The 25,523-nt window shown below is 44.9% G+C and overlaps 1 protein-coding gene across 7 annotated transcripts in view; it reads right to left on the bottom strand.

Moving 5' to 3' along the window:
* The window catches only part of PRMT8 (protein arginine methyltransferase 8), a 194,337-nt gene that overhangs the window by 130,430 nt on the left and 38,384 nt on the right, over positions 1–25,523 (bottom strand). The window contains exon 1 of one of the 7 annotated variants that reach the window (XM_083181638.1): positions 15,262–15,284. The exons of the other annotated variants lie outside the window; for them this stretch is intronic. The gene's annotated coding sequence lies outside the window, so the exon portion shown is untranslated. Of the gene's footprint in view, positions 1–15,261; positions 15,285–25,523 lie in introns of those variants that run through there. 7 annotated transcript variants of the gene reach the window in all.

The following is a 25,523-nucleotide window of genomic DNA, read 5'->3' on the forward strand; positions in this document are numbered from 1 at the left end:
GGGATACTGTTTAAAATACTCATGTAGGTCAGGAAGACCGAATCTAAAATGAGTTTCTTGGACCTCTAGATAATATTGTCACAAGTAAATGTTTACCAAAACTAATGGTCTGTAATAGAACACATCACACAGGTTAGCAATGAGATTAATGATGGCCCTTGATGGTTGTTATGGATTAATTCGCATACATCTGGATGTTACAGTCAGCAGCTCAAGGGATTAGCTGTATTTAATAGTGTGTGTTTTACCGTGTATGCTCGGCTAGTTTGAGCCTCTATATGCTGGAATGTGATACTGTACAAGCAATAAAAGCTCTTTAGCTGTATTCAAAATCTGCACCTACTCTAATTCCTAGCTAACATTTATATTTATGCTGCAGCAGTATTTTAACATAGTTCTAGAATTTGTATAACACAAATTGCAACCTGTACTTCTCTCTCATGCAAACTCATGTATGTTTTTAAAGTTTAAGATGTAATTGGTATTGCGTGTGTGTGTGTATGTGTATATGAAGAGTGATAAACTACCAGCCAATCAGCTGCCATGCTACAGGCTGTGACTGGAAAAATGGGAGAAAAAAGCCGATTGGCTGTTTGTTTATCACTCTTCATTTTATCTTTTTGAAGCTGAGTACATCTTGCCCCAGGAGTCAGGACTGGATTGACCTACAGGGGTAACTCCCGGTGAGCCCCACTGCTTGGAGCCCACAACCAGTGTCTATTATCTACAGTGCATTGTCATTATTAATCTTGTACATTACCATTCATGCACTACATACAACATATATATATATATATCAAGGGGCACAGACCACTCTAAATCAGGTAGCCAACCCTCTGAGACTGGCCTCCAGGGCCACCACAAGTAATGTTGGGGCCTGGGCAGCAACCCCCCCCCTCGCATGCGCCGGCACCCCGCCTCCCCCTACCCCCCCAATTACTATTACTACCAGCGGTGGCGGCGACCCAGGCTCAAGCAGCGGCAGCGCAGCATCTTCTCCCTCCTCCTTATCGGGACTCGGGACACAGTGCAGCCTGCAGAGCGCCGAGCCCCTCTGTATCCTAGGCTCGGTGCTCTGCAGGCTGCACTGTGTATTGTGCGTGCCTGACCGCTGGCGCCGGGTGGGGGATGCATTGTGTGGGTGCGGGGGGGGGGGGGGGGAGGTGTGTGCCGTGCCACTGTGGGCAGCTGCCCGGGCCCCTCCAGAGGCCGGGGCCTGGGACAGCTGTACCCCTGGCACCCCCCTATCGGCGGCTCTGCTGGCCTCTACCACTGCATTCACCCCTCCTTCTTTTTTTTTAAAGAAACTTTAAAATAAATATCTCCAAAGAAAAAATTAAATTGAGGCTGATTTATCAAACATAAGACCAGGCCAGGCCTAATTCATGCCACACATGCGGCCGGCAAGTGGGTTAAACATCAGGGATCGCCCAAAACAAGTGATCCTTGCCGTCTAACCCTATTCTACGTTCCAGGGAAATCCTCGCTGTCAGAGGACGGTGAGGATTCCACCAAACAGTGAGGCTTGTGGCTAACGCCAGGAGCCCGCTGCATTTAGGCGCAAGCCTCACTGTTTTAACGGTCGCACAGGCCGTTTCCCCGTTACCACAAAAACCTAGTGAGGGGGAAACGGCATGTGGAGGGAGTCAATTTGAATACTGACCCTGCGAGCTATGACAGCGAGCAGGCAGCACTGCGAGCCGTCACAGAACGCAAAAATCATTGAATACACCCCTAAAGCTGTAGGATTTTAGAAATGCTGATTTAAATGTCTAAACGGTTTATTGGCTGATTGGAGGACCTTGAGAGAATTGAAGAAGAAGTGGGAAAAAAACAAAACTTCCAATACTAAAAGCAACAGTCCTTTTGTATCTAAAGGGTTTGGAAAATCACCAGCAAAAGGAAGCCAGTGTGGTTTACAAAAGAGGTATCGACTAGTGGAAAAAGGAAAAAAGATGGCCTTTAGGATAGATAAGAAAACTCAAAATAATAAAGAAAAAGAGGAGTATCTTGCCAGATGGAAAGAAGATAAGAAGGTTATTAGGCAAGCAATGAAATGTAGGCGAAAATGGCCCAATCAATATATAAAAAGGGAAAAACTTTTTTAAGTGTAAGCAAAAAAAAACAAAAAACTCACAATTGGAGGAATAGTATGGGAATGGTATGACTTAAGACAGAGAGTGAGGGGTTTATTTACTAAGATGGGACTTCTATTGAACATAGGATCAGATGGGCAACCGATCAGATTCTATTATCTTCAAGAAGGTGCTAAATAAATAAGTAGATTCTGATTGGTTGCCCATAGCAACATCCCATCTTCAATAGAACTCCCAACTTAGTAAATAAACCCTTGAAAGTTTGGTTGAGGGAAACAAGGTAATAACAGACCATCTAAACCAGGGGCGGGGAACCTCCGGCCCACGGGACGGATACTGCCCCCACAGCCAGTTTGCCCGGCCCGCCTGCCCGTCCGCCTACCTGCCTGCATTACATGTGAGGTGATGCGCTGGCCCACCCGCCCAGCGAGATAAGGGGAAGATCTGTGGAGGTGACGCGCCGGGTGCCCGCCAATCACTGCGGGCTGTGGAGGTGACGCGCCCAGTGCCCGCCAATCACTGCGGGCTGTGGAGGTGACGCGTGAGGCGCCCGCCAATTACTGTGGGCGGTAGGAACTAGGAAGCTCTCGCAAGTGTTGTGATGCACCCGACATGCTCTGCATGGGCAGGAGCATTGCGAGAGGAGTCCAGCAGCCGCCATCACCGCTAGAGCTAATGTCTGTTAAGAAGGTAAATGGTGGACGGCGTTAAGGGCCACCTCCTTTCCCTGCTGTCCCTGGCTGCCTCTTGCGCCGCTCCTCTCACCCAACCACCCAGTGACCGGCAGCCTCACACATGACGACCTCCCTTCCCCAGCACTGCATAATCAGACATAATCACATAAACCTGTTTGGGGGTGACACCCCCCCCTTCCTCCACACTGTCACTTTTTATGCCCACATGTATAGAACGCTGCCTGTGTGTATAATGCCCGCATGTATATGCTGCTGCCAGTGTGTATAATGCCCGCATATATATGCCACTGCCCACGTGTTTAATGCCCACATGTATAGAACGTGCCTGTGTGTATAATGCCCGTATGTATATGCCACTGCCTGTGTGTATAATGCCCACATGTATATGCCGCTACCTTTGTGTATAATGCCCGCATATATATGCTGCTGCACGTGTGTATAATGTAGTTTTTAAGTTGATAATTTTTATATGGCCCCCGAAGGATTTTATAAATATCCAAATGGCCCTTGGTAGAAAAAAGGTTCCCAACCCCTGATCTAAACAATTATCTTTCTTCATATTCTCTATAGAAGGTGCAACAGTTAAGTTGGAAGAACATTCATAAAAATAAGATAGAGGAAAGTAAATTTACAGAGCATAAGGTCCAAATAGAACTCTCAAAACTGAAAGTGGATAAATCCATGGAACCAGATGGAAAACATCCAAGGATACTGTAAGAGCGCAAAGATGTGCTGTTAGCAATACCAACAGAATTATTCAACCAGTAACTAGCTACAAATTCAATTCTAGAGGAATGGAAAACCGTGACTTTAGTACCACTGCACAAAAGTGGAAGCAATCAAGAAGCAAGTAACTTCAGACCAGTAAGCCTTACAAAAGTAGTATGGAAAGTAATGGAATTGTCCGCACTACAAGTACCAGCGCTCTGCATATACTCCTATTGAGGTCTTGCAGTAATTATTCCATGTATGTGACTTTTCATTTGTCTCCTGAAATCACTTTTAACTGCTAATCTGAATTATGGCAATTGCAGAACCAGTGTTGTATTGTTAAGGATGTTTCTAGCCTTTGCATAACCTGTTTGAAGCTGTTGTCAGTGAGGCCTAATTTATTGGGGTATATATTTTTGGCTAGTGTTTATTTAAAACAAGCTAATTGATGTCCTTTGATTAGCTGGTCATGTGCCCTCAGCTGTAGCCTCTTCTAATCAGACTTGGTATATATCTTCACTTATAAGGCAGTCCTTTGCCTGGGCAGTTCTCTAAGTTAGAAATCTACTAAGTGAGAAATTACAAAGTGATATTACTTTTAAAGAACAGTTAAAAAAAACAGTTGAAAAACATTGAACAACATCAAGCAAGGTAAATACAATATACATTATTACATCATGCTCACCAAACTGCTACTTCTCATTTCATTACATGGAATTTTCACCAAACTTCACTCATCCTATAATCTCCCTGACACTCACCACTCTGTGCACATTGCCTCTTCTATTATTCTCTCCCCTCTTCTAAACACTCATGAGCTCTTTACTTACTTCTCTACTTGTACTTTCACATCCACATCCCACCACCAATATAAAAAAAACACAAACATCCACCTTTATCTATCTCTCCTTTCTAATCTTATTAGCTGGTGACATATCACCAAACCCAGTTTACTGGTTGTATGCCTAGAAATTTGGCTAACCTCATAAATATCACATGCCTCCCACCACACTCCAAACAACTTAAATGTGCCCTATTGAATGCACGCTCTGTTTGCAATAAATTAACATCCATCCATGACCTCTTTATCTCTCACAAATTCAACCTGCTGGCAGATACAGAAACCTGGCTCACACAATCAGACACGGCCTCGCCTGCAGCACTGTCACATGGTGGTTTCCACTTCACTCACACCCCCAGGCCTGGTAACTGTAAAGGAGGTGGGGTTGGTATATTACTGTCACAAGACTTCACATACTCAGTTCTACCATCTGCTCCTTCACTCACATTTACATCATTTGAAGTTCACTCTATTAGGGTGTTTTCCCCTTTCTCTCTGCGTGTTGCTGCTATCTATCGCCCACCTGGGCTTCCCAAAACTCAATTTCTAGAAGATTTCACTGCCTGGCTCCCCCATTTCTTATCCTCTAAAATCTCCACTGTCATCCTGGGTGACTTCAATATTGCTATTGACAGTCCACCATCTTTGCATGCTTCCAAACTCCTCTCTCTAACCTCCTCTCTCGGCCTCTCCCAGTGGTCTGACTCCTCTACTCATGAGGAAGGCCACTGCCTTGACCTTGTTTTCACCAGGCTGTGCTCAGTCTCTGATTTTACTAACACTCCCTTCCCTCTCTCTGATCACAATCTCATTACCCTCTCACTCTCTTCCATTACCCCAAGCTCACTGACACTGAAATCATGCAAGCCTACTCTAACCCGCAGAAATAACAGCTCTCACTAATTTCTACATTTACCTCTCCTGACTCTGCTGTTTCCCACCTCTACCAGACTCTTGAAACAGCCCTTGATGACGTGGCTCCAGCTACCCATTACACCCCACGTAGGCTTAGATGCCAACCGTGGCACACCAAAACAACAAGACAACTACAAAATCAGTCACGTAAAGTAGAACGCCAATGGCGCAAATCTCGTAGTACGACTGATTTCCTCGCATATAAAACTAGCTACTACTCCTACAGGTATGCTTTGGACACTGCCAAACAAACATACTACCAATCTCTCATCTCTACTCATGCCACCAACCCTAAGCGACTTTTTAACACCTTTAAGTCTCTTCTGTACCCTCCCCCTCCTCCCCCACCGGCTACCATCAGTGCACAAGAACTTGCCTCCTACTTTAAGGACAAGATTGATAACATCCGAGATGAAATGGTATGCTCTTCCACAACCTCTAACCCTCTTTCTTTCCCACCTGAACCCTCTGGCACTTTCTCTTCATTTGAGCCCACAAATGAAAAGGAAGTATCCGCACTCTTCTTATCCTCTTACTCTACTACCTCTCCTCTCGATCCTATACCTGCGCAAGTCATTAAAAATCTATCTCCTGTGATTATTCCAACCTTAACTAAAATCTGCAATCTCTCTCTTACTACTGGTACTTTTCCTTCTCTGCTCAAACATGCAGTGATAACTCCTATTCTAAAAAAAACAGAATTCTGACCCTAACTCTCTCTCTAACTATCGTCCTATATCTCAGCTCCCATGCCTCTCCAAGCTACTGGAGAGACTTGTCTACTCTCGCCTCACAAACTTTCTTAACTCTAACACCCTATTAGACCCACTTCAGTCTGGTTTTCGCTCTCAACACTCCACTGAGACAGCACTGACTAAAGTGGTGAATGATCTGGTAACGGCTAAGTCTAAAGGCCATTACTCACTACTTATTCTTCTTGATCTTTCTGCTGCATTTGACACCATCGATCACTCTCTTCTCTTACAAACACTACACTCCCTAGGTCTTAATGATACAGCCCTTTCCTGGTTCACATCTTACCTATCTGATCGCTCTTTCAGTGTTCGCTTCTCTAACTCTACTTCCTCTTCATTACCTCTGTCAGTCGGAGTTCCGCAAGGTTCAGTCTTAGGTCCTCTGCTCTTCTCAATCTATACCTTCTCTCTTGGCAAACTAATCAGCTCTTTGGAATTTCAGTATCACTTGTATGCTGATGATACTCAAATCTATCTATCAACCCCAGAGTTGTCACCAGTGGTTTTGGGTCGAGTTTCTGATTGTCTCTCTGCCATCTCATCTTGAATGTCTTGTCGCCAACTCAAACTCAATATTTCCAAAACGGAATTACTTATATTCCCGCCAACTAAGAACAGTTACCATCCTGACATCTCCATCGCTGTTGACAACTCGATAATCTACCCTACCCCACAAGCTCGTTGCTTAGGGGTCATCCTCGACTCTGAACTGTCCTTTCTTCCCCACATTCAATCTGTCTCCAAATCATGTTACATGCATCTAAAAAACATATCCAAAATACGACCCTATCTCACACAAGACACTACCAAATCTCTTATCCATGCACTCATTATATCCTGCATTGATTATTGCAATAGTCTCCTAACTGGTCTTCCCAAGAACAGACTCTCACCACTGCAATCAATTTTAAATGCTGCTGCTAGGCTGATCTTCCTTGCAAGATGCTCATCGTCTGCTGATCCGCTCTGCCAGTCCCTCCATTGGTTGCCTGTATATTACCGTATTCAATATAAAACACTTCTACTTGCTTATAAAGCTATTAACCATACTGCACCAGCATATATCTCTGCACTTATCACAAAATATCTCCCATCTCGACCACTACGCTCTACACAAGATCTGCGTCTCTCTTCTGCACGGATCATTAGCTCCCATTCATTATTACAGGACTTTTATCGGGCTGCTCCCATCCTATGGAATGCCCTTCCACGCACATTAAGACTCTCCACCAGTCTCCAAACTTTCAAGCGTTCCCTGAAAACTCACCTCTTCAGGCAAGCCTATCATATTTAAGTTCTACATGCATAACCCTCCGAGGCACTTATGTATTATATAGCTTCCCTTCTGGACTTGTAACTGCTATGCTATTACTGGTGCCTGTCCTTATGTTTCCCCCCTATATCCCTATAGATTGTAAGCTTGCAGCAGGGCCCTCCTACCTCCAAGTCTGTCTGTTGTTACCCAGTTTGTCTTATCACTGTCTACTATTGTAAAGCGCAACGGAATCTGCTGCGCTATATAAGAAACTGTAAATAAATAAATAAATACTAGAAAAAGAAAAGAGTTGAGGAATATCTTAAATCAAACAACAGGATCCCAAACAGCATAGATTTACTGGGGAAAATCATGCTGTAGACAACACCAGATGAAAGTCTACAAAATATATAGATAAAAAAATAAAAATAAAGATATTATGGGAATTCAAATAAAAGTTATATTTGAAGTCACAAAAAATAAGGGTACTTATTTCCTAGAACGGCACCCACTAAGCTATTTGCTTAGTGGGCTATTCTGTGTAGGGAAATCGCATGTAATTTATTCATTGTTCTGTGTGCCCCAGGGCATCCCATCGCACCTCCCGCAAAATCGCATGCAATCGCATGTGATTTTATAGGGTATGTGATGCCATTACATTAGGTATACAATAATATGATTGTATAGGTCCTAAAAATAGTTTTTACGCACCCCCCCCCCCCCACTATCCACGCCACCCAGAAGCGTGGTGAGCAGCGGTGGAATGCGTCCTCCGACTTTTTCATACCCCCACTATACACGTCGCCGTGGAGTTGATTTTGTATAGCGTGGCGAGCGGACGTGGAATACATGTAAAGTAATCCACGCTTTGGGCTCGGTGGCTTGCTGCACTTGCCACACTATGTACAATCAACTTGTGGATAGTGGGGGAATGAAAACGTCAAAGGACGCGTTCCACCACCCCACGTGGGGCTCGCTGTGCTCGCCATGCTTCGGGGTGGCGTGGATAGTGGAGGGGTGCAGAAAAACTCTTTTTAGGATCTATACAATCATATTATTGTATACCTAATGTAATGGTACCGCACACCCTATAAAATCGCATGCGATCGCATGAGATGAGATACAGTGGGGTACACAGAGCTTTGAAAAAACTACATTAAAAAATCGCATCGCATCGCATGCCGCTATAGATGAGATGTGATTTGCCTACATTAGAGTACGTAGAAAATCTGGGCGCCATTCTAGGAAACAAGTACCAAAATAAGAATTAGCAGAGCCAAGCTTTCAATAGGTTTCCTGAGTGCACCAGAAGTTTGCATTCCCTTCTTCTATTTTATTCAACAGTTATATCATGATATATGAGCAACACGTTCCCTAAACCTATAACCTATAAGATTGTCATAAAGAAAGGAGTTCAGTGCCGAACTACAAAAACTTTTTTGATAAATCCACATGGGCCTGGAACTATGAAGGAACTATGTTGTCCTCAGCAGAAGGTATTACAAGCTTTGTGGTAGGGAGACAAGTGATATGGGGGTGTGACTAGTCTGGTGTGGGTGGGGTCTACAGAGGGTTCCAGCCTGTGCCATGGGTGTGCCATGAAGGTCATAGTTAGTGCCTACTGTCAGCCACTTAATAGTGGAGCTATAACAAGAAAAAGTTTGTGACCAACATATAACACAGAGCCATCATGGACCACCATATGATACAGAGAACATCACAGTGACCACTATGAATAACAGAGAGCATTGTAGTTATTGACACATAAAATACATAGTTACAGAGACCAAATTAGAATATTCAGCATCACCATAAAAATCACCATGCATCCAAGTGAATATAAGTCACTATGCATCCAAGTGACCTCCAAACAATAGAAAGAACTTTGCAATAAATGTCATAATATATAGAGAACTCCAATGACCACCATAAAATACAGAGGGCAATAAAGTCAGGGTGTGTAACACAGGGTAGTGTGCGGTCACACAGTTATGTTAGGATAGTAAAGGATGCATGTGGCATAGGCAGTCTAGGAGATTACTAGACTGGCTGCAATGGATCTATGCAGGTCTCTGGATCAAATGACAGAGTGTAGGGATGATGGTACCTTGATGCAGGCACAGGGTGTAGGGATGGGGGTAACTGGATCACGGATGTTGCATGTAGTGCTCTACTTTCTGGACCCACCCCCTAGATGGCAGTGGTGTCACCGAGCCCAGCTCTGTACCACTTTGTTACGGCACTGGGGAAGATGGCATCTAACTGAAGGGACAATATACGGCACTGGGGAAGATGGCATCTAACTGAAGGGACAATATAAAGCTCCCATAGTTCCCCTGATAAGTACCAAAGGCTGCCTGCGCCCAGCTGTGTGTAGTATTTTGAATACCCACTCTGCCAACAGTAGCTGGTCTTTGCAAGAGCTCAGGAATTCCTTTCACGAGAAGACGTCTATATTTTTAGATGACTGGGTTGCCCAGAGCTGCTCCGGGGTCACCCAATGAGACAGGTGTTGGACTAGGGCATCAGGGGCCCACAGGGAAATGCAATGGCAGGGGCCCAGCCTTGGGTAGGTGTGGTGATCAATTGGAGGGGTGTGGTCATCCTACATTATAATATCAATTATCTGTGCCCTTTTATTAGATTACCATTAATCCATGCATACTTTTATTGAAATATAATTAATCTGTGCCCCCTTAAAAATATATCAATAATTGGTGACACTTTGATTATACTAGCAATACGTGGTGCCACATTTAATAGATAATACAAATAATACACATACACATGGAGCACCTCCCGGCCAGCCTGAGGAATTGTCAGATCCCCTGAGCTGGCGGTCAGGTGCTCCATCCAACAGGGTCTTACGGGCTCTCCCGTCCCCATCAGCACTGCGGCGGGGAAAGGATTCTCTGCCTATCTTCTCTTCAGGGAGTAGTATACATACCTAGACACATACAGTAGCATACACATGCATAACATACATACATACATACTGTACACAGGTATGTCTGTGGTCAGAATACCAATGCTGGCACCAAGATGGGGGGAATCCCAACAGGAGGCTGCCTAAGCCCCACACTACTGCCTAAACCTACGCCCCCCCCCCCTCCCCTCTGGCCTGGCACAAAGTCTTCTAGCTTCCAGATTCCTGTTCGGTCATCCTCATTATTGTTGGAAATCTGGTACCAGTCTTTTGACAGTAGTTGAGATGCTAGTGTCAAGGAAGTGAACTGTATTGGGGGGGGGGGGGGGGTCTGTGCTCATGCACTGCTGAGGAGGTCCTCAGCATTACATCAGGGCAGTCCAATAAGCACATCACAGCAGATGAAGAGCTGGACCAGTTACCAGTAGACCTCGCATTAGCGACACCCCCAATGATAGTGGGCGGAGTAAAAAAGCAGGGTGAGGAAACTAAGGGTTTTACCAAAATGTGTGCTTAGGCACCCTGGGCAGGGCCGGTGCTAGGCACCGGAGCGCCCCAGGCGGGGAGGGGGGTTTGCGTCCCGGTGCTCAAACACTTACCCGCTCCAGGGGGGCCACGCTGCCGGGTTCAGTGATGCGGCGCATGGCGCCGTGACCTTCGTGGGGGGCTTGCTGTGCACCGCCACGACTCTCTCCAGGGAGGGGAGAGGCGCTGTGACGTTCCAGGGGAGGCTTGCCATGCAATGCGGCGCTGCCCGCCGCAACTCTGCCCAGGGATGGGAGGAGAGGGGGGGTGTCCGGCGCTGTGACTTTCCAGGGGGGGGAGCTTGGTGGGTGGTGCGGGTCGCAGCGACGCAACGCTCCCCATGGATGGGGCAGCTTGCTGGGTGATGCGGCGCAGCCAAGCTCCAAACTGCCGCCCTCCAGCGGCCGGCGCCCTAGGCAAATGCCTAAGGCTGCCTAGTGTTGGCGCTGGCCCTGACCCTGGGATTCCACGAGGCACTTGCATGGGTGCTTCAGGTTGGTGGTCCAGGACAATGAGAAGCACAACTCTGTACATCACCACATAACTGACCGGAAGGGTGACATATAGGTTTTATTTTATGGGTGCTGTGAAACAAATGCTGATACCCTAGGGCGCTGTGATTCAAGAAATATTGGGAACAACCAAGGTATGCAATAAGACAGGGGGCAGAACTCAGGATGGACTAGGGGCATAGCCAACAGGCCTGGGTAAAGAATACCCTCCCACTCACTCTGTGCTACTGAACACAGGGATTGATAGATAATGTGCTGAGTGATTATTTTATATTAGGTCATTCCTTTAGATCAGTAATACTGTACAAACATGTTCCCATATATTAAAGTCCAGATGTAGATTTATTTTTAAATGTAATTTCTGGGTTGTTTTTTTATAATGTTATGGCTGCTTTGTGATTTCAATAATAATCAGGGTTAATTACTTTGGTGATTATAATGTTGAAGGAGAGCCCAAAACACATTTTTAATTTACTATGCAAATCAACTAAACTGAAGATACTGTACAAGTTTTCTTAAATTAATATGGATTTGTTTTGGCTGAGAACTGATCATTGAATTAATTTAATCCAAGTTTAATGCTAATCCATCCTAGTAATGATGCTCTAATCTGTAGCCAACAGCAATAGCTCCACTCGAGTAGTAAAGACTGTTAACCAGCTCATTAAACCTAAAAACTGTAATCAGATTAGTAAAAACTCAATTTCCACTACCGGGCAAAGTAGGAAAAGCAGTTAATGAAACATTTTCTCAAAGAACGGTTTTGTACAGGAGACATGGTAATTTGTGGGCGGTATGCGGACACACATTTCCAGTTTTTAAGTACAATAAGCCACTAATCAAAACTGGTTAAAAGTTAATCAATGCTCTTATTAAGTTTGATGAAGTAAAACGTTCTGAATTTCAAAGATGAGTCTCGTGCAGAAACATTGAAATAATAAGTGATCAAATGTTTTAATTATTATGGTTTAACTTCCGATTTATGTTGTCACCTCAAGGGGGTAAATTTACTAAAATGGGGGTTCTATTTCAGATGGGATGTTGCTATGGGCGACCAATCATAATCTACTTCTTATTTATGTGGCACCATATAGAACAGGGGTGTCAAACTCAAATTCATCGGGGGCCGCATCAGCAGTTTGGTCACCCTCAAAGGGCCGGTTGTATCTGTAGGACTATGTGTCCACTCTTTATTATCATAAATTATTGTCACTGCATTCAATTATTGTATACTCAGCAGTAGCATTTCCCTCCTGCTATTGCTGTGAACTGCAGTGCATTAGGGCACACGCTGCCTGCACAGGGGGGCAACACTCAGTCTTAGGGCATATGTCCTGCTTATTATCATGGGAAACAGCAATTAATGATGGGCTGCAATGTGCCAGTGCACACACACACATAGGCAGAGAGTTTGACACTTACCCGCTCTGATGCGTCCACTCCAGTCTGAGCTGCTCCACCACCAAGGACACAGCTGCGCTCTCACACAGGCGCATTTCCCCCTCCCTCCTGTGAGTAGCGCTCCTAGCACTATCTATCCAGGAGTGGGGGGCAGCGTGCTCCCGGTCACTGTGCAGTGCACACTCAGCAGTAAGTGACCTGGAGCGCGCAGCAGCAGCAGCACCATTGACCACGACGGACCGGCTCTTTCCTCTCTCTGGCTCCTATACAGCAGGTGGGAGCGGAGGAGGGGTTGACGACCGGCGGCACTGCGCTAGAGGGCAGATGTTCTCTGGCTTGTAGGCTGCCGCGCATGCGCTGAAGAGGCGGCTTTCTTGTTTAAAAAAAAAAATCGAGAATAAAAGTAGAAGGCTGGTGGCGGCTGCGTTGGCCACATGAAGAGGTCTGGCGGGCCGGATTTGGCCCGCAGGCCTTGTGTTTGACACCCCTGATCTAGAAGATAACAGATAGGATCTGGTTGGTTGCCTATAGCAATATCCCATCTGAAAAAGATCTCCCATCTTAGTAAATTTCCACCAAGGTCTTTTAAAAATTCAGCATGATTGATTTGTAGTGTGTCCTACATACTGTAGACCACAGACATACCAGGTAACTAGATCACATAATTGCTGTTAAAGATGAAGATACAGTATTCGTTACTTAAAAGCTATTATCTAATGTAAAAGGTTTGAATTCATATTGCTAAAATAAAAGTACACGTAAAATACAGGTTGACTATCCCTTATCCAAATATCCGTTCTGAAAACTATTCTGAAAACCATAGTTTCCAAAATGTAGTTTGTTTTTTTTTGCTAAAAAACCTACTGGAGACATCTGTAATTGGGACTACTGTGGAAATGATATGTAACTGGCACTAAATGTGTGCAAGAAAATGATTGCTCGGCATTCAAATTTAGTGACTGAAACTTTGTTTTATGTTTTAAAACCGAGTTTCATGCACAATGAATAAAATATATTTGTGTTCATGTTTTTCGTGAACTTTGTGATAATGTTTTTGTACCCAATCTTTTAATAAATGTCAAAATAAATTACAAAAATATATTTTCTATTGCTAATTAGATTTGAAGGTTAACCTCTTTCTTGGAAGGCTCTTTACATACTGGTATTTAAGCTTGCTTTATAAAACTGACATGATCTGAACAATTACCTTTTATTCTTTTCAAATTACCATATACAGTAGTATACAGTCCGGTTTGGTGAAATGTGTAAAATTTCACTTTTACTGACTTAATGTTAGTATGTAATGTTTTAGTTTTAGTATGTTTTGGTGCAAGGTTTCTAGCTACGCAACTGATAAACTAATAGTAAAACTTTTTAATGGATGTAAAAACTTTAGTAAGTAAGTAAGTTACTCTATACTAGTTCTCACTTCCAAATTAAAAAGAAAGACATTAAGTCTATAGCTGTGAAATGCCACGTAACTTGGGAAGAGTCTGGTGCCCATTGCTGTGCCCTGAAACAGCAATATATGAATTTAATTGAATATATTTGAATATAAATTAAATTCCTGTTGCCTCCCACAATCCCATTATCTTGTGTTAGGCAAAAATGTATTATTTGTATTTTACAAGCCATAGGGTAATTTTTACCCCCTAATAAACAGGAACAGCTCATCTTAGTTAAGAAATTTGTAATCGCACAAAATGGCAGATGTAAATTTAAGTACGTTCTTTTTTCTTGTGGGACTTCACAGAGAGAAAATGGGGTCCTAAATAAAAAAAAGCATTTGTGAAATTAAAAAGGTAAAGCAGTGGCAAAAGGTAAAGGTGGGTGTGGATCACCCTGGGTACCACAATCTAGGGAGTGACTGGAGGGCCCCCACATAGGGTTGGTCTAACGTCTGACTAATGCACCACATTATTTCATTCTGTCTCTACAGTATATTTGAAGGCACGCTTTTATTTTTCAGATGATGCAAAGAAGAAGTGTGCATATTGTAAATGACATTCACACAGAAAAGACTGATGTCCTGAACCAATCTGCTATAAGGAAACCTAAAAAAAGAATAATTGGAAAATGAAAGTACATGCTTACTACATCCCCTGAAAAATGATTACCTATCAATTGCAAATAGAGTAAAATCCTGAAAATGTCAAGAGCATTACATTACAAGTGTGCAATTTGTGTTTTAACATATGATAAAAAATATACAGTTAGAAAATGTCTTTTGCTGACATGATTGAACTGATGTCAGAGTGACCTACAGTAGCACAATGTCAACCGAATTACAGATATAAGTGACAGGCTTGCAGTAGTTTTACTGACATTTGTGCTTGCAATATAGATAAACCAACCTTACTGCCAGTGCAGTCTTCCTGCAGGATGCAGTCACATTATCGACACTTTCTGAATATCAAGTGTTTGAGAATGTTAACAGTAGGAATGTTGACATCTTCAGTCGATATTCAACACATCAACATGATTAAAATGATATCAGTGTTGACACTCAGTGTTAAACATTGAAACCGTAAACTTTACCACAACCCTTCTTGCCCCAGCTGGACAGCAGTATCATAACACTATAATACTCTATGCTATTGCTATCTGGATTACCTACTTGTGGACACACCTCTAGTACTCCTGGAAATCCTGGGTGGTCAGTGTCAAGCAATAAATAGTGCCATGGAAGTGGACAAATCCGGGTGTCTGGTCTACTCTCTTAGGAGGCAAAGGGATATGCCTGCAATTTGAGGGTCCCGAACATTCTGGAAAGTAGGCAATTATGACCCAAGTCACTTAACTTTCATCGAAGCAGTGGCATACTGTACTTATAATGGGTGTAATTTGCACAGTGCATAAGTGCCCATTGTTTAATACTTGCCCCCTCTGGAGTCCCATGATAATGGAAGCATTGCTGCCGTAATTGATGAATAAATGGCTGCGGCGCCATTTTTACGGAGTTCTGCAAATGCGCAGTAGAGTCTGAGCCCTCTAGAGCTCAGACTCTACTGCGCTGTGCACTAGATCGGTGTTGTGGGGGCCAGGAGAGAGGAGGGGGCCCAAGCGGAGGAGGCTACACACGGGCCTCCTCCTCTTTTAAAGAGCCTCTGCATTGAAGATAGGAATACTGTAACTTAGGAGAGTTAGTAAATGATTATAATGAATTGAACAGGATACTGAGTAATAAGGGGCGCAGCCAGACCTTTCTGGATCACAGGGCAGGAGATTGAAGGGAACCCTGTCCCAATACTTCTAGAGAGACATCTCTCCACAGCAATTGGTGATCAAGTTTAATTTCCGATGGGGGGTAAGGTTACGGCATTGCAGAAGCGGGATGCTGCATTTTCTGGAAGTGGCATGGAAAATGCAGGCGTGTCCGTGCCGCTCCAGGGGGATTGCCGCAGTGGCTGCCTGACATCACATGCAGCGTGGCTGGCCTGTGCCTAGCTACTGTCCCCGCATTACATCACACCTCACCAATGTCATCTTACCCTTAAAGCGGAATCTATACTCAAAGGAGAGGGTCCCTGTCAATTGGGATGCTTAAAAGTGCAAGAGTTCACTATCACATATATTGCTGCTAAGGAGCATGTCTCAATTTTTTTTCTTCTTTTTTGGGTATTGCTCTATACATATGTAGAATTTTGGACACTCATTTATATTTAAAAGGCTCCCCACCATAAAGGAGACTGTGATAATAAATACGGTGGGTCAGAGCTTAACAAAAAGTCTACGAATTGGATAGGGTAAAGGATTCTGGATGTTGGACACATCAATTGTTGTTTTTTTATCATTATTAATTGGTATTTATGTGAATGTTTTTTTATGTCAAATTTATTTTATTAAGTATCTGTTGGATCAACTCAGTGCACTCTCTTAAATTACTTTTTTGTTTCATGTTGAATTTTTTAAATTCCCGTGGGAGCAGCACAAAAGTTTATTGGAGCTGTGGTTATTAATTATATTTTTTTTACTATTAATTATAAATAATTATTATTAATTAATCGTTTATTTGGATATACAAAGACATTTTCATGCGCCCGATATACTTTGTGTATAATTTCTGTGCCTAGCTTAGCTGATGGTCATGTGTGAGCACTTTACTCTCTAGCAAAGCGCTGGTACTTCAGCAACGTGCATGCTAATTTTTGCCTGGCGAGTGTGGTGGCATTGACCTGTGCTGGGCAGCCCCCTGCAGATTAACACTGGCAATTCAGACTTGCATGCATAGGTCCAAATTTGGCCCCTATCTGATGGTGGTGCTACTGCACATGCGCATTGTCTGTAAGTGCAGGCCTCGGCTGTGATCGCCTTAGGCAAATACCTCCCTTGACTTGTAGCCTGACTGACAGGCGGGGGGGAAATGCTGTGTGGACCCCTCGAAGCTTCATGTGAGACCGATGGGGGTGCCCAGAGAATAGAGTGCCTGGCCGAATGCAGGCGTTCCTTTGCCTGCAGCTGAGGACATGACACCATCAGCACCCTCCCCGAACGCGCTTAAATCTGTGCAACTGCTGCGTGGCTCCTGGATCACGCGGCGGCTGTGAGCACCAGGGAGAGGAGGAAAGATCATTCAATGGGAAATAACCATCAAATTATTTTTCCTCTGTGTGGGTGCTAGTGAACAGATGTGCACCCGTACACATCCATTCACAGCCTGCACAGGGGCACGGATGGCCGGAGGGGCGGTGTTAACCTGCTCGTTGGGTTCCGAACTCAAGCAGCCCAAGCACGTCTGAATAAGGCCCCAAATCATCAGGTCAGAAAGAGAAATTGATAATATAAATTATTTTACAAAAATACTGCAGCACAAATCCTCAGAAATGAGGACGGCTGCATACATAGAGCATTACAGTACATTTTAACCTTGTAACACTACAAAACTGGGGACTTATTAAAAAAATACTGTCAAAATCTGACACAATATGCATTTAAACAGTAAACACAAATATACAAATCTTTATATTTCTGGCTAAAAAAGATTTGTTTTCCTTATTTTAATACTACTCACAGTTCCCAAAATCAATACAACAGACAGCGGTATTAGACTGAAAGTCACAGGGTACTCGTCAGTAGGGAACGATGTCACTGAGGAACTCTTTAGTCTATTCCTTATCACTGGCTGAAGTCTGGCTAAATTTAGGCTCAGATCTCACCTAAACTGTCACCTCCTGAAAACTATTGTATCCTCAAGGCACTGAAGCAATGTAGAAAACACTACTTCGCTGTGACATTGAAGGCTGAAAGTCTAACTACCGTATTTGTTTATATTAACCCTATTCCTGAGTTCTGTAGGAACTGGATTATTGCACTGTTTTTCCTATATATGATAATTGTATAAAAATATCAACGGTGTTACCTGGGGGTTGTATGATGGCCTGTTCTAACTGTTTTCTATTTTAGTAATTTAATCTATTGCAATTGTGAATGAAATTCTCTTTGAATATCTAAGCAACAATTTGGAGAATATTACATGTGAGTTGCTCTAAAAAATAATGGGTACTTGTTTCCTAGCACGGCCACAATCTTATGGATCGTGTACCTTTAAGTTAAGGTACACGATCCACACGATGGACCCGATTTCCTTTGAAATCAGGTCCATTTGGCCGGCTAAGACACAATATCTTGGGCATCGACTCGGTCGGGACCATTAACATTGGTCCCGACGCGACCGACGCGATGCCCCCGATTTTTCCATAGGCTTCAATGTTAAAAAATATTTTAACATTGAAATCGTGTCGGGAAAGGTAAAATATCGGGGGCATCGCGTCGGTCGGGACCATTAACATTGGTCCCGACGCGATGCCCCCGATTTTTCCATAGGCTTCAATGTTAAAATATTTTTTAACATTGAAATCGTGAGAAAATGTGAAAAATGTGAAATGGGCCAATATGACCCATTTCACATTATAGATGTCCCCGTCGTCACCCCACGATAGACGGCAACCCGAAGCGTGGCGAGCGCAGCGAGCCCGCGAGGGGCGGCGGTGCGCGTCCTCCGACCTTTTCATTCCCCTGCTATCCACGTCGGCATGGAGTTGAGAATAGAATAGTGTGGCGAGCGCAGCGAGCCACCGAGCCCGAAGCGTGGCGAGCGCAGCGAGCCCCGCGAGGGGACGCGTATAACTTGAATGAAAAGGTCGGAGGACGCGCACCGCCGCCCCTCGCGGGCTCGCTGCGCTCGCCACGCTTCGGGTTGGCGTCTATCGTGGGGTGGGGTTTACGCCGTTAAATTTGGGGGGGTTGGGAATATTTTACATTGAATCCAATGTAAAATCGGGTCCCAGGGACCCGATTTACATTTCATTCAATCAAAAAATCGGGTCGGTCGCGTCGATCACATCGCATGCGACAAAATCGCATGCGATGCGATCGACCCGATTTTTCCGACACGACCACCCCGATGTAAATCGGTGTGGCCGTGCTAGGAAACAAGTACCAAATAATGTTCTAAATAATAGAGAAATTTACGTAACCAAATATGATTCATTTTTCATTTAAAAACCTTGTATCTGAATGGGATGAACTGACATTGTATCTTTTCATAATGAATTACATTTGGTTATATTCATTTATTGTTAATGCTGGAGGTCATACAAACAATTAAGTACAGAATTCTAGATAGTTACAGGACAGGGGGGAAAATTGACTAAGATCCGAGTTCTATTTCACATGGGATGTTGCTATAGGCAACCTATAAGATACTATCTATCATCTTCTAGAACAGAGCTGGGCAACACCGGCCCTCCAGATGTTAATGAACTAAACATCCCAGGATGCTTTGCATTAGTTTTGCTATGTGGCCATGCTGAAACTGATGCAAGGCATGCTGGGATGTGTAGTTCATCAACATCTGGAGGGTCTGTGTTCCCCAGCCCTGTTCTAGAAGGTAGCAAATAAATAAGAAGTAGATTCTGGTTGGTTGCCCATAGCAACATCCCATGTGAAGTAGAACTCCCATCTTAGTAAATTCCCCCCAGTATGTTTATTGGCAGAATATTTGACTATTGCCTCTATACAAAATGAAGCCTGTTGGCATACATAAGACTAACGTATGGAATGCGACGCAGAAGGTTAGTTCACATCTAATCCATTGCCGAATAGTATCCAGTAGATGAAATGCATATTGTAGTAAATGGAACGCAGACCGGAAGTTGGTTTCTAGATCTGTGTTTATTGCAGAGCAATATCCAGCAGATGGAACGTACATTACTGTATATCCAGTGGCGTAACTAAAGGGCCGCAGCCCCCGCGGTGGCGGGGAGGCGCCGGGGGTCTGCGGGCGCTGTTGTTTCTTCGCCAGCTCCCCACTGCATGTGGGTGCAGTGGGGAGCTGGCAGGGGGGTCCGTGCGGCGCGGGGGTACCTGTGGTCAGGGACTCGGGAGAGCCTGGAGGTCCCTGCGGCGCTGATTATGAGTTGCCGGGGTCCCTGCAGTGAAGTGGAAATACTGCGCTACCGCCGTGCGGCGGCGCGGGAAGCGCTTCTAACTTTGAAAACACTGGCCACGGCCGCACACTGATTGGCTGAGATTCAGCCAATCAGCATGCGCCCAGAAAATACTGGCCGCGGCCGCACAGTGATTGGCTGAGATTCAGCCAATCAGCATGCGCCCAGTGTTTTCAGAGTCAGAAGTGCTTCCCGCGCCGCCGCACGGCGGTAGCGCAGTATTTCCACTTCGCTGCAGGGACCCCGGCAACTCATAATCAGCGCCGCAGGGACCTCCAGGCACTCCTCGAGACCCCTGCCAGCCCCCCGGGGGGTCTTGTCTTTTAATGGGGGGGGGGGGGGGGGCGCCGATATTGTCCCGGCGGGGTGGAGCAAAATTTTCTGTTACGCCACTGTGTATATCGAATGGAACACAGGAATAGCATCCATTGCCAAGAGACATCCGGAATATTGAAGGCATGCTAAAGTGAATGGAAAGTAAGGCGGAAGTGAGTTCATTTTCCGCATACCGTTTAGCTTTATAAGTGGCGCCAAATCGGAATTTATAGTTTATTAATGAAGGTTGTTGATAGTAGTTGGGGAGCAGCACATGTTATGATAATGTATTATATACAATGGACCATTATTTAGAAAAATTCTGAATTTTGGTAATAATAGAAAGGGAAGAAATGATGTAAGCATTAAAAGGGCATAAATACACCCCTATGGGGAATTAGATTGTATGCTACAATTAAAAGGATTACGTGAATTACAGTAACAAAGCGTTTTATGTAAGTACTTACTGCTCATATTTATACTCCAACATAGGATGTTATGACTGTACTATATTATAGGTTATTGCTTTGGTTATTAATTGCTCTTAATTATCTCTATCTGTTATGTAGATATTATGATGATTTTTAAGATTATGTAGATATGATGATTTTTAAGATGGTTGCTCACTGTAAAGTTACTTTTATCTCAAGAAGTATATTAACATACAAGTAATTACTTTGAGACATCCAGTCACCTTAAATAGTGAAGATCATTATAAAAAGGGAATTCAAGTTACAGAAGCAGGTTTCTGTTGCCAGGAATACCATGAGGCGCGTGCCAGCTGGCACACTCATTAATTTTAGTTGCACCCGCAGTCCATTAGTAACAAATTGGCCGGCATACTGAGTTGCAGGTGTGACTAGGGCCCTTATTCTGATCGGTGCGGCCGGATCCGAATATGCGGCCAGGACCGTGCGTGCGAAACCCCGCCTTCCATACGGATCGCCAACTCCGTCCGTACGCGTTAAGAAGCTGGCCGAACGGACCGCACGTTTATTTTTCATGGAATACGCCTCCTCCATCTCAGGGAACCTCCCCCATCATTCGATGGTCACAGACCATCGAATGCAGGACCGAGTGGTCCACCAGCTCCCGCAACTTCAGACCACACGGACATTTTTCCGTGCAAAAGCAGGGATCTGGGCGGGCAGCTGACATCCGGCGATGTCATATGTCCGCCCCCTACATGTGCGTCACGGCCGCATTACCATACGTACGCCCAGCGTTTGCATGGGAACGCCCATGTAACGCGGGGCGTATGCATATGGTAATGAGCCCAAATAGCCCTTCACGCCCCTCTCCACCCCCTGTTCGGAGTGTTCACATTTCATGCGGGATTTGGTCGTACGCCCCGCTCGCACATGCGCAGAGACGCCTCTGCACATGCGCAGACACAAAACATCGGCGGCACGAACGCACGCGGATATTACCGCACCAACCAGAATAAGGACCAAGGGGCCTTAATCTAGTTCACTCTCAGAGGCAAATTCCTTCTAAGGTAAGGTTGCATACTATACTTTACAAAGAAACAGCGCAAGTTTTTAAAAAAGAAATCTATTATACATAAAGTGCCCTGTGCCAGAAATGGAATTGGTGCCGGCTCCCCCACATACACACTAAAAATAAGGACAGTGCACGATACAGACGCGTGTCAAAAATTTAGGGCATGGCTTCGTGTGGAAGGGGCATGGCTACATAATAGTACCAATTCACATGATTCACATTACATCACACTTATACACATTGCACCAGCTAGAGCTCCTTAGACACACTGGGGGAAATTTACTAATATGAAAAACCTAGTTTTTCGTATTAGTATTTTCCCTACGACTGCATACGACTGTTTGAGTCGTATGCAAAGTCGTGTTCCGGAGGGGGATTTACAAAGCAGTCATATACGACTGCTTTGTAACCCTCCGATGGTGTAACAATTCGTATTAGCAGCCGTATATACGGCCGCTAATACGAATTATTTGTAGCAGTCTGCACGGATCAGTCAGATCCGTGCAGGCTGCATGGTGTAAAAAAAAATTAAATAAATAAATAAATAAAAAAAAAAAACGGCGTGGGGTCCCCCCCACAGCCGAAACCAGCACCAGGCTGACAGAGCCTGGAGCCGGTAATTAAAAATCAGGGAACCCGACAAATAGGGGTTCCCTGATTTTTAACAACCAGCCCCAGGCTCCTGCTCTGGGGCTGGTTCCCAAAATACGGGGGACAAAATGAGTAGGGGTCCCCCGTATTTTAAGAACCAGCCCCAGGCAAAACCAGCCAGCAGGGTAATGCCACAGCCGGGGGGAGACTTTTTATGCAAGTCCCCCCGGCCAAAGCATTAACCCTACCGACCAGTCAGCCTGGCCAGGGGCCCTGGGGGAGTGGGGACCCCCCCAATAAAGGGGTCCCCCCCCTCCAGGACTTACCTGACCAGGCTGAAGCCTGGTGCTGTCCTCGATGCCCCTGGGCGGTGGGCATCGAGCTGATAGAGGTGTAAAAAAAAGAACAAACTATTGTTTTTGACTGTGGCACTACAAGTGCCAGCAAGCCTCCCCAGCAAGCTGGGACTTGGAGAACCACAAGTCCCAGCCTGCTGGGCATTAAAGGGCCCGCTGGCACTTGTAGTGCCACAGTAAAAAAAATAGTGAAATAAAACACACTGACACACTTTTAAAATAAAAGTTTAATACACACATCACAAACATACTGATACTTACCTACAGCACTGACGAAGCTCGCTCACGGAGCGAAACAGCTGTCTGCTCTTTTTTCTGACAGATTACATCCGGCGCCGGCAAGACCTGACGCCGCTACTCAGCGCCGGTCGGGAGACATCCACACGGACAACACAGAAGCTACCCGGCGGCAGGTAAGCAGTGTTAGCCACACTGCGCCCTCTCTTATCGTGTGGGATTACTAGCTCACCTCTTACTCGCAGCAACGTCCCATCACCTATGTTGAGCACAGAATAGTGATTGATGCCAGCAGGTGACCTAGCACTCTTGGCCTCCTGTGTAGCCATAATGGGGATATCTGCTATTTTATGATACTTATTCAAAAACGTCTGAGACATAGTATTTAAATCACTCCCACCAATGCTTGCTAGCAATGGGATCTGATAGCTATTAAAACAGACCCAGACGTTTTTTCTTTGCTTCTCTCCCTTTATCTCCTATCTCTTGCACACATTTCTGCTAGGAGTTATTTTGACACGAAAGGGGGATTCGGCAGGACCCTGCTCTGACTATAAGTCAACAGGGCACCTTATACCCTCATATAAGTGGAAAGAGATACTCCACTATATATTTCCTACGCAGCCTATGGTGAGTACCGCTCACTTCCCACCAATGGTTTGACACTGGGAAGCAGCAGCCTACTAGCCCATCAGGCATAAGTCGACTTGCTGTCACGCTGACATAGCACTCCCTTTCATCTTTCAATTAGCACTGTCATCTCCACCCATCTAAATAACGGCAGGACCCTGCACTGACAGTGTCAACAGGGCACCTGTTTAGTGGGGAAGAGACAGCAGATGCTATTTCTCTATACCTCTCTAGCATAACTCCATACAAACGGTTTGAGTACACATTATGCCTACGGTGTTGACTTAGGGCTAACTACTAGTCGGTTGACACAGCATTATTGTTGGATTCGTGTTGTTCTGTGTGTACCACCGTGGAGTTCTATATCCCTGCTAGACCTGAAGCAAAAATTACTCTCTTGCTGTGGCTATCACTGCGTTACCTGTTTTTACCGCTAAGAATTAGAGCTCTGTGTCTGTTATCACAAATTATTGCCGACTGAGCTAATTGTTATGGTTTATTGTTGCAATTTGATAACATAACGGATACATACCATACAATTTGTTGGATGAAACCCACTCATTGAAACTAACCCATTTCGCTACCAGCGTTTTTTCTTAAAATTCAGTGTATTACTTTGATCCACACTAGTGGTAAATTATCTACCCACAGTGGTGGAACACTACCAGCGACACAACGCTGGAGGGACTCAACTGAGTCCAAATAGTGTTTTTTTCCACTTATTTATGTTTTATGTAGTTTGTACTTGTGTGTCTGTCCAATAAGCCTTTTAAAATTGTTGATTAAAAGTTATATTTTAAAGCTAATAACCAATACATAAAGATTTCTTTCTGATAAAGATTTCTTTCTGATAAGCGTGCCCCCAAAACAAAGGAGAGTACTTTTTCTCTTTTCCCCTATACTGTACTTTTTTGCTCTCAGGGGTGCACCTCCACAAGAGTGATTCACTTTACTATATAATAACACTTTCTTGTTTATTGTGGAATTTACATAATTGTATACTACATTACAAACGTTATAGTTAACAGATTCTGTAACATACGGGTGTAACTTGTGCAGAGGTCCTCCAAACTCCCCCATACCCCATTCCCATACTTACCTATCTTGTTCCCGTAGGTAGGTCGCTGGCTCTGGTGTCGGCGGCTCGGGGGTCGGCGGCTCCGTGTCGGCGGCTCCTGTGTCGGCGGCTCCGGGGTCGGCGTCCTGTCCGAGGATAATCCATGTTGGACCTGTGGAAGGAAATCCTACTCACCAGGTCCACCATGGATGGTCTTCTTTCTTCATCTGTCGACATCCTGGAAGTCGTCAGCAGCTGCCGGCATCTTCCGCGACGCTCCCCGGCTTTCAGAGCCGGAGAGATCCTCTCTCTTCGCCATCTGGGCTCAGAATGAATTCTGGCCAATCAGGAGGTGCCTAGCCGCCTAGCGGCCAATCAGGAGAGACCTCTCCTGATTGGCCGCTAGGCGGCTAGGCGCCAGATAATACACAAGTACCCAGGCTTGTGATTTCAGACAGCACGGATGTGTCCGTGCTGTCTGCTTAGGAGGGGAGGGAATCCAGTGTGGGGGGGGGGGGGGGGGGGCCGAGGGGGGTGATTTATGCATAGAAGGGACTGGGACTGCTACAGAGGGGGCTGCATTATTTGGTACTTGTGTAGTTTCACGGCGCAGGCATGGCGCCGTGCTACTTCCGGGTTCTACGCTCGCCACAAACTATGTTAAAAAAAGTAATTTAACTCCATGCCAACATGGATAGTTCATAACCCCCACTATCCATGTTGGCATGGAGTTGATTTTAAATAGCGTGGCGAG

Source organism: Crinia signifera, chromosome 4 (assembly GCF_055691185.1).
Source record: "Crinia signifera chromosome 4, ASM5569118v1, whole genome shotgun sequence".
Taxonomy (NCBI): Eukaryota; Metazoa; Chordata; class Amphibia; order Anura; family Myobatrachidae; genus Crinia; species Crinia signifera.